A 17,084-nucleotide genomic window follows, 5' to 3' on the forward strand; every position below is an offset into this window, starting at 1 on the left:
CTCGTCACCATGTAAAATTTTTTTTTCAAACTCGAGGATATCTTCGATAAGGTAGCTCAGACAACGTTAAGGTTTACATGTAGTGGCATATTGCTGCTGCAGGACTGACCACAGTAATAACTAAAGAGTGGAAAGAAAGAAAGTAGGTCGAGCAGCTGGCAACAGTAACTATGACTCTCTTAAGGTAGCCAAATGCCTCGTCACTCGGCGAAATTTATTTGAAAACTCGAGGAAATCGTTGTTGAGGTAACTCAGACAACGGTAACATGGACAGGTGGTGGCGTATCGCTTTTGCAGGACTGACCACAGTACGATTTAAAGGGAGGAAAGATTCAAAGAAGGGAGAGCAGCTGCCTGCAGTAACTATGACGCTCTTAAGGTATCCAAATGCCTCGTCATCCGGCGAGTCACATTTGCTAACTCGAGAGACTCGTAGTGGGAATAACAGTGACGACGTTAACGTGGACATATAGTGGCACATCGGTTCCGTAGGACAGGCCATAGCAAGAATGATAGAGAGAATGGGCTTAGAAAAGTGGGAGCAGCAGGCAGGAGTACTATGACTCTCTTTAGGTAGTTAAATGCCTCGTCACCATGTGACATTTTTTTTTGAAAACTCGAGGATATCTTCGATAAGGTAGCTCAGACAACGTTAAGGTTTACATGTAGTGGCATATTGCTCCTGCAGGACTGACCACAGTAATAATTAAAGAGTGGAAAGAAAGAAAGTTGGTCGAGCAGCTGGCAGCAGTAACTATGACTCTCTTAAGGTAGCCAAATGCCTCGTCACTCGGCGATATTTATTTGAAAACTCGAGGAAATCGTCGTTGAAGTAACTCAGACAACGGTAACATGGACAGGTGGTGGCGTATCGCTTCTGCAGGACACCACAGTACGAATTAAAGAGAGGAAAGATTCAAAGAAGGGGGAGCAGCTGGCTGCAGTAACTATGACTCTCTTAAGGTAGCCAAATGAGTCGTCATCCGGCGAGGTACATTTGCTAACTCGAGAGACTCGTAGTGGGAGTAACAGTGACGACGTTAACGTGGACATATAGTGGCACATCGGTTCCGTAGGACAGGCCATAGCAAGAATGATAGAGAGAATGGGCTTAGAAAAGTGGGAGCAGCAGGCAGGAGTACTATGAATCTCTTAAGGTAGCCCAATGCCTCGTCACCATGTAAAATTTTTTTTTCAAACTCGAGGATATCTTCGATAAGGTAGCTCAGACAACGTTAAGGTTTACATGTAGTGGCATATTGCTGCTGCAGGACTGACCACAGTAATAACTAAAGAGTGGAAAGAAAGAAAGTAGGTCGAGCAGCTGGCAACAGTAACTATGACTCTCTTAAGGTAGCCAAATGCATCGTCACTCGGCGAAATTTATTTGAAAACTCAAGGAAATCGTTGTTGAGGTAACTCAGACAACGGTAACATGGACAGGTGGTGGCGTATCGCTTCTGCAGGACACCACAGTACGAATTAAAGAGAGGAAAGATTCAAAGAAGGGGGAACAGCTGGCTGCAGTAACTATGACTCTCTTAAGGTAGTCAAATGGCTCGTCATCCTGCGAGGTACATTTGCTAACTCGAGAGACTCGTAGTGGGAGTAACAGTGACGACGTTAACGTGGACATATAGTGGCACATCGGTTCCGTAGGACAGGCCATAGCAAGAATGATAGAGAGAATGGGCTTAGAAAAGTGGGAGCAGCAGGCAGGAGTACTATGACTCTCTTTAGGTAGTTAAATGCCTCGTCACCATGTGACATTTTTTTTTGAAAACTCGAGGATATCTTCGATAAGGTAGCTCAGACAACGTTAAGGTTTACATGTAGTGGCATATTGCTCCTGCAGGACTGACCACAGTAATAATTAAAGAGTGGAAAGAAAGAAAGTTGGTCGAGCAGCTGGCAGCAGTAACTATGACTCTCTTAAGGTAGCCAAATGCCTCGTCACTCGGCGATATTTATTTGAAAACTCGAGGAAATCGTCGTTGAAGTAACTCAGACAACGGTAACATGGACAGGTGGTGGCGTATCGCTTCTGCAGGACACCACAGTACGAATTAAAGAAAGGAAAGATTCAAAGAAGGGGGAGCAGCTGGCTGCAGTAACTATGACTCTCTTAAGGTAGCCAAATGAGTCGTCATCCGGCGAGGTACATTTGCTAACTCGAGAGACTCGTAGTGGGAGTAACAGTGACGACGTTAACGTGGACATATAGTGGCACATCGGTTCCGTAGGACAGGCCATAGCAAAATGATAGAGAGAATGGGCTTAGAAAAGTGGGAGCAGCAGGCAGGAGTACTATGAATCTCTTAAGGTAGCCCAATGCCTCGTCACCATGTAAAATTTTTTTTTCAAACTCGAGGATATCTTCGATAAGGTAGCTCAGACAACGTTAAGGTTTACATGTAGTGGCATATTGCTGCTGCAGGACTGACCACAGTAATAACTAAAGAGTGGAAAGAAAGAAAGTAGGTCGAGCAGCTGGCAACAGTAACTATGACTCTCTTAAGGTAGCCAAATGCCTCGTCACTCGGCGAAATTTATTTGAAAACTCGAGGAAATCGTTGTTGAGGTAACTCAGACAACGGTAACATGGACAGGTGGTGGCGTATCGCTTTTGCAGGACTGACCACAGTACGATTTAAAGGGAGGAAAGATTCAAAGAAGGGAGAGGAGCTGGCTGCAGTAACTATGACTCTCTTAAGGTAGTCAAATGGCTCGTCATCCTGCGAGGTACATTTGCAAACTCGAGAGACTCGTAGTGGGAGTAACAGTGACGACGTTAACGTGGACATATAGTGGCACATCGGTTCCGTAGGACAGGCCATAGCAAGAATGATAGAGAGAATGGGCTTAGAAAAGTGGGAGCAGCAGGCAGGAGTACTATGACTCTCTTTAGGTAGTTAAATGCCTCGTCACCATGTGACATTTTTTTTTGAAAACTCGAGGATATCTTCGATAAGGTAGCTCAGACAACGTTAAGGTTTACATGTAGTGGCATATTGCTCCTGCAGGACTGACCACAGTAATAATTAAAGAGTGGAAAGAAAGAAAGTTGGTCGAGCAGCTGGCAGCAGTAACTATGACTCTCTTAAGGTAGCCAAATGCCTCGTCACTCGGCGATATTTATTTGAAAACTCGAGGAAATCGTCGTTGAAGTAACTCAGACAACGGTAACATGGACAGGTGGTGGCGTATCGCTTCTGCAGGACACCACAGTACGAATTAAAGAGAGGAAAGATTCAAAGAAGGGGGAGCAGCTGGCTGCAGTAACTATGACTCTCTTAAGGTAGCCAAATGAGTCGTCATCCGGCGAGGTACATTTGCTAACTCGAGAGACTCGTAGTGGGAGTAACAGTGACGACGTTAACGTGGACATATAGTGGCACATCGGTTCTGTAGGACAGCCATAGCAAGAATGATAGAGAGAAAGGGCTTAGAAAAGTGGGAGCAGCAGGCAGGGGTACTATGACTCCCTTAAGGTAGCCAAATGCCTTGGTACCATGAAAAATTTTTTTTGAAAACTCGAGGATATTTTCGTTAAGGTAGCTCAGACAACGTTAAGGTTTACATGTAGTGGCATATTGCTCCTGCAGGACTGACCACAGTAATAATTAAAGAGTGGAAAGAAAGAAAGTAGGTCAGGCAGATGGCAGCAGTAACTATGACTCTCTTAAGGTAGCCAAATGCCTCGTCACTCGGCGAAATTTATTTGAAAACTCGAGGAAATCGTCGTTGAAGTAACTCAGACAACGGTAACATGGACAGGTGGTGGCGTATCGCTTCTGCAGGACCACAGTACGAATTAAAGAGAGGAAAGATTCAAAGAAGGGGGAACAGCTGGCTGCAGTAACTATGACTCTCTTAAGGTAGTCAAATGGCTCGTCATCCTGCGAGGTACATTTGCTAACTCGAGAGACTCGTAGTGGGAGTAACAGTGACGACGTTAACGTGGACATATAGTGGCACATCGGTTCCGTAGGACAGGCCATAGCAAGAATGATAGAGAGAATGGGCTTAGAAAAGTGGGAGCAGCAGGCAGGAGTACTATGACTCTCTTTAGGTAGTTAAATGCCTCGTCACCATGTGACATTTTTTTTTGAAAACTCGAGGATATCTTCGATAAGGTAGCTCAGACAACGTTAAGGTTTACATGTAGTGGCATATTGCTGCTGCAGGACTGACCACAGTAATAACTAAAGAGTGGAAAGAAAGAAAGTAGGTCGAGCAGCTGGCAACAGTAACTATGACTCTCTTAAGGTAGCCAAATGCCTCGTCACTCGGCGAAATTTATTTAAAAACTCGAGGAAATCGTTGTTGAGGTAACTCAGACAACGGTAACATGGACAGGTGGTGGCGTATCGCTTTTGCAGGACTGACCACAGTACGATTTAAAGGGAGGAAAGATTCAAAGAAGGGAGAGCAGCTGCCTGCAGTAACTATGACGCTCTTAAGGTATCCAAATGCCTCGTCATCCGGCGAGTCACATTTGCTAACTCGAGAGACTCGTAGTGGGAATAACAGTGACGACGTTAACGTGGACATATAGTGGCACATCGGTTCCGTAGGACAGGCCATAGCAAGAATGATAGAGGGAATGGGCTTAGAAAAGTGGGAGCAGCAGGCAGGAGTACTATGACTCCCTTAAGGTAGCCAAATGCCTCGTCACCATTTAAAATTTTTTTTGAAAACTCGAGGATATCTTCGAAAAGGTAGCTCAGACAACGTTAAGGTTTACATGTAGTGGCATATTGCTCCTGCAGGACTGACCACAGTAATAATTAATGAGTGGAAAGAAAGAAAGTAGGTCGAGCAGCTTTCAACAGTAACTATGACTCTCTTAAGGTAGCCAAATGCATCGTCACTCGGCGAAATTTATTTGAAAACTCAAGGAAATCGTTGTTGAGGTAACTCAGACAACGGTAACATGGACAGGTGGTGGCGTATCGCTTCTGCAGGACACCACAGTACGAATTAAAGAGAGGAAAGATTCAAAGAAGGGGGAACAGCTGGCTGCAGTAACTATGACTCTCTTAAGGTAGTCAAATGGCTCGTCATCCTGCGAGGTACATTTGCTAACTCGAGAGACTCGTAGTGGGAGTAACAGTGACGACGTTAACGTGGACATATAGTGGCACATCGGTTCCGTAGGACAGGCCATAGCAAGAATGATAGAGAGAATGGGCTTAGAAAAGTGGGAGCAGCAGGCAGGAGTACTATGACTCTCTTTAGGTAGTTAAATGCCTCGTCACCATGTGACATTTTTTTTTGAAAACTCGAGGATATCTTCGATAAGGTAGCTCAGACAACGTTAAGGTTTACATGTAGTGGCATATTGCTCCTGCAGGACTGACCACAGTAATAATTAAAGAGTGGAAAGAAAGAAAGTTGGTCGAGCAGCTGGCAGCAGTAACTATGACTCTCTTAAGGTAGCCAAATGCCTCGTCACTCGGCGATATTTATTTGAAAACTCGAGGAAATCGTCGTTGAAGTAACTCAGACAACGGTAACATGGACAGGTGGTGGCGTATCGCTTCTGCAGGACACCACAGTACGAATTAAAGAGAGGAAAGATTCAAAGAAGGGGGAGCAGCTGGCTGCAGTAACTATGACTCTCTTAAGGTAGCCAAATGAGTCGTCATCCGGCGAGGTACATTTGCTAACTCGAGAGACTCGTAGTGGGAGTAACAGTGACGACGTTAACGTGGACATATAGTGGCACATCGGTTCCGTAGGACAGGCCATAGCAAAATGATAGAGAGAATGGGCTTAGAAAAGTGGGAGCAGCAGGCAGGAGTACTATGAATCTCTTAAGGTAGCCCAATGCCTCGTCACCATGTAAAATTTTTTTTTCAAACTCGAGGATATCTTCGATAAGGTAGCTCAGACAACGTTAAGGTTTACATGTAGTGGCATATTGCTGCTGCAGGACTGACCACAGTAATAACTAAAGAGTGGAAAGAAAGAAAGTAGGTCGAGCAGCTGGCAACAGTAACTATGACTCTCTTAAGGTAGCCAAATGCCTCGTCACTCGGCGAAATTTATTTGAAAACTCGAGGAAATCGTTGTTGAGGTAACTCAGACAACGGTAACATGGACAGGTGGTGGCGTATCGCTTTTGCAGGACTGACCACAGTACGATTTAAAGGGAGGAAAGATTCAAAGAAGGGAGAGGAGCTGGCTGCAGTAACTATGACTCTCTTAAGGTAGTCAAATGGCTCGTCATCCTGCGAGGTACATTTGCAAACTCGAGAGACTCGTAGTGGGAGTAACAGTGACGACGTTAACGTGGACATATAGTGGCACATCGGTTCCGTAGGACAGGCCATAGCAAGAATGATAGAGAGAATGGGCTTAGAAAAGTGGGAGCAGCAGGCAGGAGTACTATGACTCTCTTTAGGTAGTTAAATGCCTCGTCACCATGTGACATTTTTTTTTGAAAACTCGAGGATATCTTCGATAAGGTAGCTCAGACAACGTTAAGGTTTACATGTAGTGGCATATTGCTCCTGCAGGACTGACCACAGTAATAATTAAAGAGTGGAAAGAAAGAAAGTTGGTCGAGCAGCTGGCAGCAGTAACTATGACTCTCTTAAGGTAGCCAAATGCCTCGTCACTCGGCGATATTTACTTGAAAACTCGAGGAAATCGTCGTTGAAGTAACTCAGACAACGGTAACATGGACAGGTGGTGGCGTATCGCTTCTGCAGGACACCACAGTACGAATTAAAGAGAGGAAAGATTCAAAGAAGGGGGAGCAGCTGGCTGCAGTAACTATGACTCTCTTAAGGTAGCCAAATGAGTCGTCATCCGGCGAGGTACATTTGCTAACTCGAGAGACTCGTAGTGGGAGTAACAGTGACGACGTTAACGTGGACATATAGTGGCACATCGGTTCTGTAGGACAGCCATAGCAAGAATGATAGAGAGAAAGGGCTTAGAAAAGTGGGAGCAGCAGGCAGGGGTACTATGACTCCCTTAAGGTAGCCAAATGCCTTGGTACCATGAAAAATTTTTTTTGAAAACTCGAGGATATTTTCGTTAAGGTAGCTCAGACAACGTTAAGGTTTACATGTAGTGGCATATTGCTCCTGCAGGACTGACCACAGTAATAATTAAAGAGTGGAAAGAAAGAAAGTAGGTCAGGCAGATGGCAGCAGTAACTATGACTCTCTTAAGGTAGCCAAATGCCTCGTCACTCGGCGAAATTTATTTGAAAACTCGAGGAAATCGTCGTTGAAGTAACTCAGACAACGGTAACATGGACAGGTGGTGGCGTATCGCTTCTGCAGGACCACAGTACGAATTAAAGAGAGGAAAGATTCAAAGAAGGGGGAACAGCTGGCTGCAGTAACTATGACTCTCTTAAGGTAGTCAAATGGCTCGTCATCCTGCGAGGTACATTTGCTAACTCGAGAGACTCGTAGTGGGAGTAACAGTGACGACGTTAACGTGGACATATAGTGGCACATCGGTTCCGTAGGACAGGCCATAGCAAGAATGATAGAGAGAATGGGCTTAGAAAAGTGGGAGCAGCAGGCAGGAGTACTATGACTCTCTTTAGGTAGTTAAATGCCTCGTCACCATGTGACATTTTTTTTTGAAAACTCGAGGATATCTTCGATAAGGTAGCTCAGACAACGTTAAGGTTTACATGCAGTGGCATATTGCTGCTGCAGGACTGACCACAGTAATAACTAAAGAGTGGAAAGAAAGAAAGTAGGTCGAGCAGCTGGCAACAGTAACTATGACTCTCTTAAGGTAGCCAAATGCCTCGTCACTCGGCGAAATTTATTTAAAAACTCGAGGAAATCGTTGTTGAGGTAACTCAGACAACGGTAACATGGACAGGTGGTGGCGTATCGCTTCTGCAGGACTGACCACAGTACGATTTAAAGGGAGGAAAGATTCAAAGAAGGGAGAGCAGCTGCCTGCAGTAACTATGACGCTCTTAAGGTATCCAAATGCCTCGTCATCCGGCGAGTCACATTTGCTAACTCGAGAGACTCGTAGTGGGAGTAACAGTGACGACGTTAACGTGGACATATAGTGGCACATCGGTTCCGTAGGACAGGCCATAGCAAGAATGATAGAGAGAATGGGCTTAGAAAAGTGGGAGCAGGAGGCAGGAGTACTATGACTCCCTTAAGGTAGCCAAATGCCTCGTCACCATTTAAAATTTTTTTTGAAAACTCGAGGATATCTTCGATAAGGTAGCTCAGACAACGTTAAGGTTTACATTTAGAGTCATATTGCTCCTGCAGGACTGACCACAGAAATAATTAAAGAGTGGAAAGAAAGAAAGTAGGTCGAGCAGCTTTCAACAGTAACTATGACTCTCTTAAGGTAGCCAAATGCATCGTCACTCGGCGAAATTTATTTGAAAACTCGAGGAAATCGTTGTTGAGGTAACTCAGACAACGGTAACATGGACAGGTGGTGGCGTATCGCTTTTGCAGGACTGGCCACAGTACGATTTAAAGGGAGGAAAGTTTCAAAGAAGGGAGAGCAGCTGCCTGCAGTAACTATGACGCTCTTAAGGTAGCCAAATGCCTCGTCATCCGGCGAGTCACATTTTCTAACTCGAGAGACTCGTAGTGGGAGTAACAGTGACGAAGTTAACTTGGACATATAGTGGCACATCAGTTCCGTAGGACAGGCCATAGCAAGAATGATAGAGAGAATGGGCTTAGAAAAGTGGGAGCAGCAGGCAGGAGTACTATGACTCCCTTAAGGTAGCCAAATGCCTCGTCACCATGTAAAATTTTTTTTGAAAACTCGAGGATATCTTCGATAAGGTAGCTCAGACAACGTTAAGGTTTACATGTAGTGGCATATTGCTCCTGCAGGACTGACCACAGTAATAATTAAAGAGTGGAAAGAAAGAAAGTAGGTCGAGCAGCTTTCAACAGTAACTATGACTCTCTTAAGGTAGCCAAATGCATCGTCACTCGGCGAAATTTATTTGAAAACTAGAGGAAATCGTTGTTGAGGTAACTCAGACAACGGTAACATGGACAGGTGGTGGCGTATCGCCTCTGCAGGACTGACCACAGTACGATTTAAAGGGAGGAAAGATTCAAAGAAGGGGGAGCAGCTGGCTGCAGTAACTATGACGCTCTTAAGGTAGCCAAATGCCGCGTCATCCGGAGAGTCACATTTGCTAACTCGAGAGACTCGTAGTGGGAGTAACAGAGACGACGTTAACGTGGACATATAGTGGCACATCGGTTCTGTAGGACAGCCACAAAAAGAATGATAGAGAGAAAGGGCTTAGAAAAGTGGGAGCAGCACGCAGGGGTACTATGACTCCCTTAAGGTAGCCAAATGCCTCGTCACCATGAAAAATTTTTTTGAAAACTCGAGGATATTTTCGTTAAGGTAGCTCAGACAACGTTAAGGTTTACATGTAGTGGCATATTGCTCCTGCAGGACTGACCACAGTAATAATTAAAGAGTGGAAAGAAAGAAAGTAGGTCGAGCAGATGGCAGCAGTAACTATGACTCTCTTAAGGTAGCCAAATGCCTCGTCACTCGGCGAAATTTATTTGAAAACTCGAGGAAATCGTCGTTGAAGTAACTCAGACAACGGTAACATGGACAGGTGGTGGCGTATCGCTTCTGCAGGACACCACAGTACGAATTAAAGAGAGGAAAGATTCAAAGAAGGGGGAACAGCTGGCTGCAGTAACTATGACTCTCTTAAGGTAGCCAAATGCCTCGTCATCCGGCGAGTCACATTTGCTAACTCGAGAGACTCGTAGTGGGAGTAACAGTGACGACGTTAACGTGGACATATAGTGGCACATCGGTTCCGTAGGACAGGCCATAGCAAGAATGATAGAGAGAATGGGCTTAGAAAAGTGGGAGCAGCAGGCAGGAGTACTATGACTCTCTTTAGGTAGTTAAGTGCCTCGTCACCATGTGACATTTTTTTTTGAAAACTCGAGGATATCTTCGATAAGGTAGCTCAGACAACGTTAAGGTTTACATGTAGTGGCATATTGCTCCTGCAGGACTGACCACAGTAATAATTAAAGAGTGGAAAGAAAGAAAGTTGGTCGAGCAGCTGGCAGCAGTAACTATGACTCTCTTAAGGTAGCCAAATGCCTCGTCACTCGGCGATATTTATTTGAAAACTCGAGGAAATCGTCGTTGAAGTAACTCAGACAACGGTAACATGGACAGGTGGTGGCGTATCGCTTCTGCAGGACACCACAGTATGAATTAAAGAGAGGAAAGATTCAAAGAAGGGGGAGCAGCTGGCTGCAGTAACTATGACTCTCTTAAGGTAGCCAAATGAGTCGTCATCCGGCGAGGTACATTTGCTAACTCGAGAGACTCGTAGTGGGAGTAACAGTGACGACGTTAACGTGGACATATAGTGGCACATCGGTTCCGTAGGACAGGCCATAGCAAGAATGATAGAGAGAATGGGCTTAGAAAAGTGGGAGCAGCAGGCAGGAGTACTATGAATCTCTTAAGGTAGCCCAATGCCTCGTCACCATGTAAAATTTTTTTTTCAAACTCGAGGATATCTTCGATAAGGTAGCTCAGACAACGTTAAGGTTTACATGTAGTGGCATATTGCTGCTGCAGGACTGACCACAGTAATAACTAAAGAGTGGAAAGAAAGAAAGTAGGTCGAGCAGCTGGCAACAGTAACTATGACTCTCTTAAGGTAGCCAAATGCCTCGTCACTCGGCGAAATTTATTTGAAAACTCGAGGAAATCGTTGTTGAGGTAACTCAGACAACGGTAACATGGACAGGTGGTGGCGTATCGCTTTTGCAGGACTGACCACAGTACGATTTAAAGGGAGGAAAGATTCAAAGAAGGGAGAGCAGCTGCCTGCAGTAACTATGACGCTCTTAAGGTATCCAAATGCCTCGTCATCCGGCGAGTCACATTTGCTAACTCGAGAGACTCGTAGTGGGAATAACAGTGACGACGTTAACGTGGACATATAGTGGCACATCGGTTCCGTAGGACAGGCCATAGCAAGAATGATAGAGGGAATGGGCTTAGAAAAGTGGGAGCAGCAGGCAGGAGTACTATGACTCCCTTAAGGTAGCCAAATGCCTCGTCACCATTTAAAATTTTTTTTGAAAACTCGAGGATATCTTCGAAAAGGTAGCTCAGACAACGTTAAGGTTTACATGTAGTGGCATATTGCTCCTGCAGGACTGACCACAGTAATAATTAAAGAGTGGAAAGAAAGAAAGTAGGTCGAGCAGCTTTCAACAGTAACTATGACTCTCTTAAGGTAGCCAAATGCATCGTCACTCGGCGAAATTTATTTGAAAACTCGAGGAAATCGTTGTTGAGGTAACTCAGACAACGGTAACATGGACAGGTGGTGGCGTATCGCTTCTGCAGGACACCACAGTACGAATTAAAGAGAGGAAAGATTCAAAGAAGGGGGAACAGCTGGCTGCAGTAACTATGACTCTCTTAAGGTAGTCAAATGGCTCGTCATCCTGCGAGGTACATTTGCTAACTCGAGAGACTCGTAGTGGGAGTAACAGTGACGACGTTAACGTGGACATATAGTGGCACATCGGTTCCGTAGGACAGGCCATAGCAAGAATGATAGAGAGAATGGGCTTAGAAAAGTGGGAGCAGCAGGCAGGAGTACTATGACTCTCTTTAGGTAGTTAAATGCCTCGTCACCATGTGACATTTTTTTTTTGAAAACTCGAGGATATCTTCGATAAGGTAGCTCAGACAACGTTAAGGTTTACATGTAGTGGCATATTGCTCCTGCAGGACTGACCACAGTAATAATTAAAGAGTGGAAAGAAAGAAAGTTGGTCGAGCAGCTGGCAGCAGTAACTATGACTCTCTTAAGGTAGCCAAATGCCTCGTCACACGGCGATATTTATTTGAAAACTCGAGGAAATCGTCGTTGAAGTAACTCAGACAACGGTAACATGGACAGGTGGTGGCGTATCGCTTCTGCAGGACACCACAGTACGAATTAAAGAGAGGAAAGATTCAAAGAAGGGGGAGCAGCTGGCTGCAGTAACTATGACTCTCTTAAGGTAGCCAAATGAGTCGTCATCCGGCGAGGTACATTTGCTAACTCGAGAGACTCGTAGTGGGAGTAACAGTGACGACGTTAACGTGGACATATAGTGGCACATCGGTTCCGTAGGACAGGCCATAGCAAAATGATAGAGAGAATGGGCTTAGAAAAGTGGGAGCAGCAGGCAGGAGTACTATGAATCTCTTAAGGTAGCCCAATGCCTCGTCACCATGTAAAATTTTTTTTTCAAACTCGAGGATATCTTCGATAAGGTAGCTCAGACAACGTTAAGGTTTACATGTAGTGGCATATTGCTGCTGCAGGACTGACCACAGTAATAACTAAAGAGTGGAAAGAAAGAAAGTAGGTCGAGCAGCTTTCAACAGTAACTATGACTCTCTTAAGGTAGCCAAATGCATCGTCACTCGGCGAAATTTATTTGAAAATTCGGGGAAATCGTTGTTGAGGTAACTCAGACAACGGTAACATGGACAGGTGGTGGCGTATCGCTTCTGCAGGACACCACAGTACGAATTAAAGAGAGGAAAGATTCAAAGAAGGGGGAACAGCTGGCTGCAGTAACTATGACTCTCTTAAGGTAGTCAAATGGCTCGTCATCCTGCGAGGTACATTTGCTAACTCGAGAGACTCGTAGTGGGAGTCACAGTGACGACGTTAACGTGGACATATAGTGGCACATCGGTTCCGTAGGACAGGCCATAGCAAGAATGATAGAGAGAATGGGCTTAGAAAAGTGGGAGCAGCAGGCAGGAGTACTATGACTCTCTTTAGGTAGTTAAATGCCTCGTCACCATGTTACATTTTTTTTTGAAAACTCGAGGATATCTTCGATAAGGTAGCTCAGACAACGTTAAGGTTTACATGTAGTGGCATATTGCTCCTGCAGGACTGACCACAGTAATAATTAAAGAGTGGAAAGAAAGAAAGTTGGTCGAGCAGCTGGCAGCAGTAACTATGACTCTCTTAAGGTAGCCAAATGCCTCGTCACTCGGCGATATTTATTTGAAAACTCGAGGAAATCGTCGTTGAAGTAACTCAGACAACGGTAACATGGACAGGTGGTGGCGTATCGCTTCTGCAGGACACCACAGTACGAATTAAAGAGAGGAAAGATTCAAAGAAGGGGGAGCAGCTGGCTGCAGTAACTATGACTCTCTTAAGGTAGCCAAATGAGTCGTCATCCGGCGAGGTACATTTGCTAACTCGAGAGACTCGTAGTGGGAGTAACAGTGACGACGTTAACGTGGACATATAGTGGCACATCGGTTCCGTAGGACAGGCCATAGCAAGAATGATAGAGAGAATGGGCTTAGAAAAGTGGGAGCAGCAGGCAGGAGTACTATGAATCTCTTAAGGTAGCCCAATGCCTCGTCACCATGTAAAATTTTTTTTTCAAGCTCGAGGATATCTTCGATAAGGTAGCTCAGACAACGTTAAGGTTTACATGTAGTGGCATATTGCTGCTGCAGGACTGACCACAGTAATAACTAAAGAGTGGAAAGAAAGAAAGTAGGTCGAGCAGCTGGCAACAGTAACTATGACTCTCTTAAGGTAGCCAAATGCCTCGTCACTCGGCGAAATTTATTTGAAAACTCGAGGAAATCGTTGTTGAGGTAACTCAGACAACGGTAACATGGACAGGTGGTGGCGTATCGCTTTTGCAGGACTGACCACAGTACGATTTAAAGGGAGGAAAGATTCAAAGAAGGGAGAGCAGCTGCCTGCAGTAACTATGACGCTCTTAAGGTATCCAAATGCCTCGTCATCCGGCGAGTCACATTTGCTAACTCGAGAGACTCGTAGTGGGAATAACAGTGACGACGTTAACGTGGACATATAGTGGCACATCGGTTCCGTAGGACAGGCCATAGCAAGAATGATAGAGGGAATGGGCTTAGAAAAGTGGGAGCAGCAGGCAGGAGTACTATGACTCCCTTAAGGTAGCCAAATGCCTCGTCACCATTTAAAATTTTTTTTGAAAACTCGAGGATATCTTCGAAAAGGTAGCTCAGACAACGTTAAGGTTTACATGTAGTGGCATATTGCTCCTGCAGGACTGACCACAGTAATAATTAAAGAGTGGAAAGAAAGAAAGTAGGTCGAGCAGCTTTCAACAGTAACTATGACTCTCTTAAGGTAGCCAAATGCATCGTCACTCGGCGAAATTTATTTGAAAACTCGAGGAAATCGTTGTTGAGGTAACTCAGACAACGGTAACATGGACAGGTGGTGGCGTATCGCTTCTGCAGGACACCACAGTACGAATTAAAGAGAGGAAAGATTCAAAGAAGGGGGAACAGCTGGCTGCAGTAACTATGACTCTCTTAAGGTAGTCAAATGGCTCGTCATCCTGCGAGGTACATTTGCTAACTCGAGAGACTCGTAGTGGGAGTAACAGTGACGACGTTAACGTGGACATATAGTGGCACATCGGTTCCGTAGGACAGGCCATAGCAAGAATGATAGAGAGAATGGGCTTAGAAAAGTGGGAGCAGCAGGCAGGAGTACTATGACTCTCTTTAGGTAGTTAAATGCCTCGTCACCATGTGACATTTTTTTTTTGAAAACTCGAGGATATCTTCGATAAGGTAGCTCAGACAACGTTAAGGTTTACATGTAGTGGCATATTGCTCCTGCAGGACTGACCACAGTAATAATTAAAGAGTGGAAAGAAAGAAAGTTGGTCGAGCAGCTGGCAGCAGTAACTATGACTCTCTTAAGGTAGCCAAATGCCTCGTCACACGGCGATATTTATTTGAAAACTCGAGGAAATCGTCGTTGAAGTAACTCAGACAACGGTAACATGGACAGGTGGTGGCGTATCGCTTCTGCAGGACACCACAGTACGAATTAAAGAGAGGAAAGATTCAAAGAAGGGGGAGCAGCTGGCTGCAGTAACTATGACTCTCTTAAGGTAGCCAAATGAGTCGTCATCCGGCGAGGTACATTTGCTAACTCGAGAGACTCGTAGTGGGAGTAACAGTGACGACGTTAACGTGGACATATAGTGGCACATCGGTTCCGTAGGACAGGCCATAGCAAAATGATAGAGAGAATGGGCTTAGAAAAGTGGGAGCAGCAGGCAGGAGTACTATGAATCTCTTAAGGTAGCCCAATGCCTCGTCACCATGTAAAATTTTTTTTTCAAACTCGAGGATATCTTCGATAAGGTAGCTCAGACAACGTTAAGGTTTACATGTAGTGGCATATTGCTGCTGCAGGACTGACCACAGTAATAACTAAAGAGTGGAAAGAAAGAAAGTAGGTCGAGCAGCTTTCAACAGTAACTATGACTCTCTTAAGGTAGCCAAATGCATCGTCACTCGGCGAAATTTATTTGAAAATTCGGGGAAATCGTTGTTGAGGTAACTCAGACAACGGTAACATGGACAGGTGGTGGCGTATCGCTTCTGCAGGACACCACAGTACGAATTAAAGAGAGGAAAGATTCAAAGAAGGGGGAACAGCTGGCTGCAGTAACTATGACTCTCTTAAGGTAGTCAAATGGCTCGTCATCCTGCGAGGTACATTTGCTAACTCGAGAGACTCGTAGTGGGAGTCACAGTGACGACGTTAACGTGGACATATAGTGGCACATCGGTTCCGTAGGACAGGCCATAGCAAGAATGATAGAGAGAATGGGCTTAGAAAAGTGGGAGCAGCAGGCAGGAGTACTATGACTCTCTTTAGGTAGTTAAATGCCTCGTCACCATGTTACATTTTTTTTTGAAAACTCGAGGATATCTTCGATAAGGTAGCTCAGACAACGTTAAGGTTTACATGTAGTGGCATATTGCTCCTGCAGGACTGACCACAGTAATAATTAAAGAGTGGAAAGAAAGAAAGTTGGTCGAGCAGCTGGCAGCAGTAACTATGACTCTCTTAAGGTAGCCAAATGCCTCGTCACTCGGCGATATTTATTTGAAAACTCGAGGAAATCGTCGTTGAAGTAACTCAGACAACGGTAACATGGACAGGTGGTGGCGTATCGCTTCTGCAGGACACCACAGTACGAATTAAAGAGAGGAAAGATTCAAAGAAGGGGGAGCAGCTGGCTGCAGTAACTATGACTCTCTTAAGGTAGCCAAATGAGTCGTCATCCGGCGAGGTACATTTGCTAACTCGAGAGACTCGTAGTGGGAGTAACAGTGACGACGTTAACGTGGACATATAGTGGCACATCGGTTCCGTAGGACAGGCCATAGCAAGAATGATAGAGAGAATGGGCTTAGAAAAGTGGGAGCAGCAGGCAGGAGTACTATGAATCTCTTAAGGTAGCCCAATGCCTCGTCACCATGTAAAATTTTTTTTTCAAGCTCGAGGATATCTTCGATAAGGTAGCTCAGACAACGTTAAGGTTTACATGTAGTGGCATATTGCTGCTGCAGGACTGACCACAGTAATAACTAAAGAGTGGAAAGAAAGAAAGTAGGTCGAGCAGCTGGCAACAGTAACTATGACTCTCTGAAGGTAGCCAAATGCCTCGTCACTCGGCGAAATTTATTTGAAAACTCGAGGAAATCGTTGTTGAGGTAACTCAGACAACGGTAACATGGACAGGTGGTGGCGTATCGCTTTTGCAGGACTGACCACAGTACGATTTAAAGGGAGGAAAGATTCAAAGAAGGGAGAGCAGCTGCCTGCAGTAACTATGACGCTCTTAAGGTATCCAAATGCCTCGTCATCCGGCGAGTCACATTTGCTAACTCGAGAGACTCGTAGTGGGAATAACAGTGACGACGTTAACGTGGACATATAGTGGCACATCGGTTCCGTAGGACAGGCCATAGCAAGAATGATAGAGGGAATGGGCTTAGAAAAGTGGGAGCAGCAGGCAGGAGTACTATGACTCCCTTAAGGTAGCCAAATGCCTCGTCACCATTTAAAATTTTTTTTGAAAACTCGAGGATATCTTCGAAAAGGTAGCTCAGACAACGTTAAGGTTTACATGTAGTGGCATATTGCTCCTGCAGGACTGACCACAGTAATAATTAAAGAGTGGAAAGAAAGAAAGTAGGTCGAGCAG

This window comes from Schistocerca serialis, unplaced genomic scaffold (assembly GCF_023864345.2).
Source record: "Schistocerca serialis cubense isolate TAMUIC-IGC-003099 unplaced genomic scaffold, iqSchSeri2.2 HiC_scaffold_1353, whole genome shotgun sequence".
Taxonomy (NCBI): Eukaryota; Metazoa; Arthropoda; class Insecta; order Orthoptera; family Acrididae; genus Schistocerca; species Schistocerca serialis.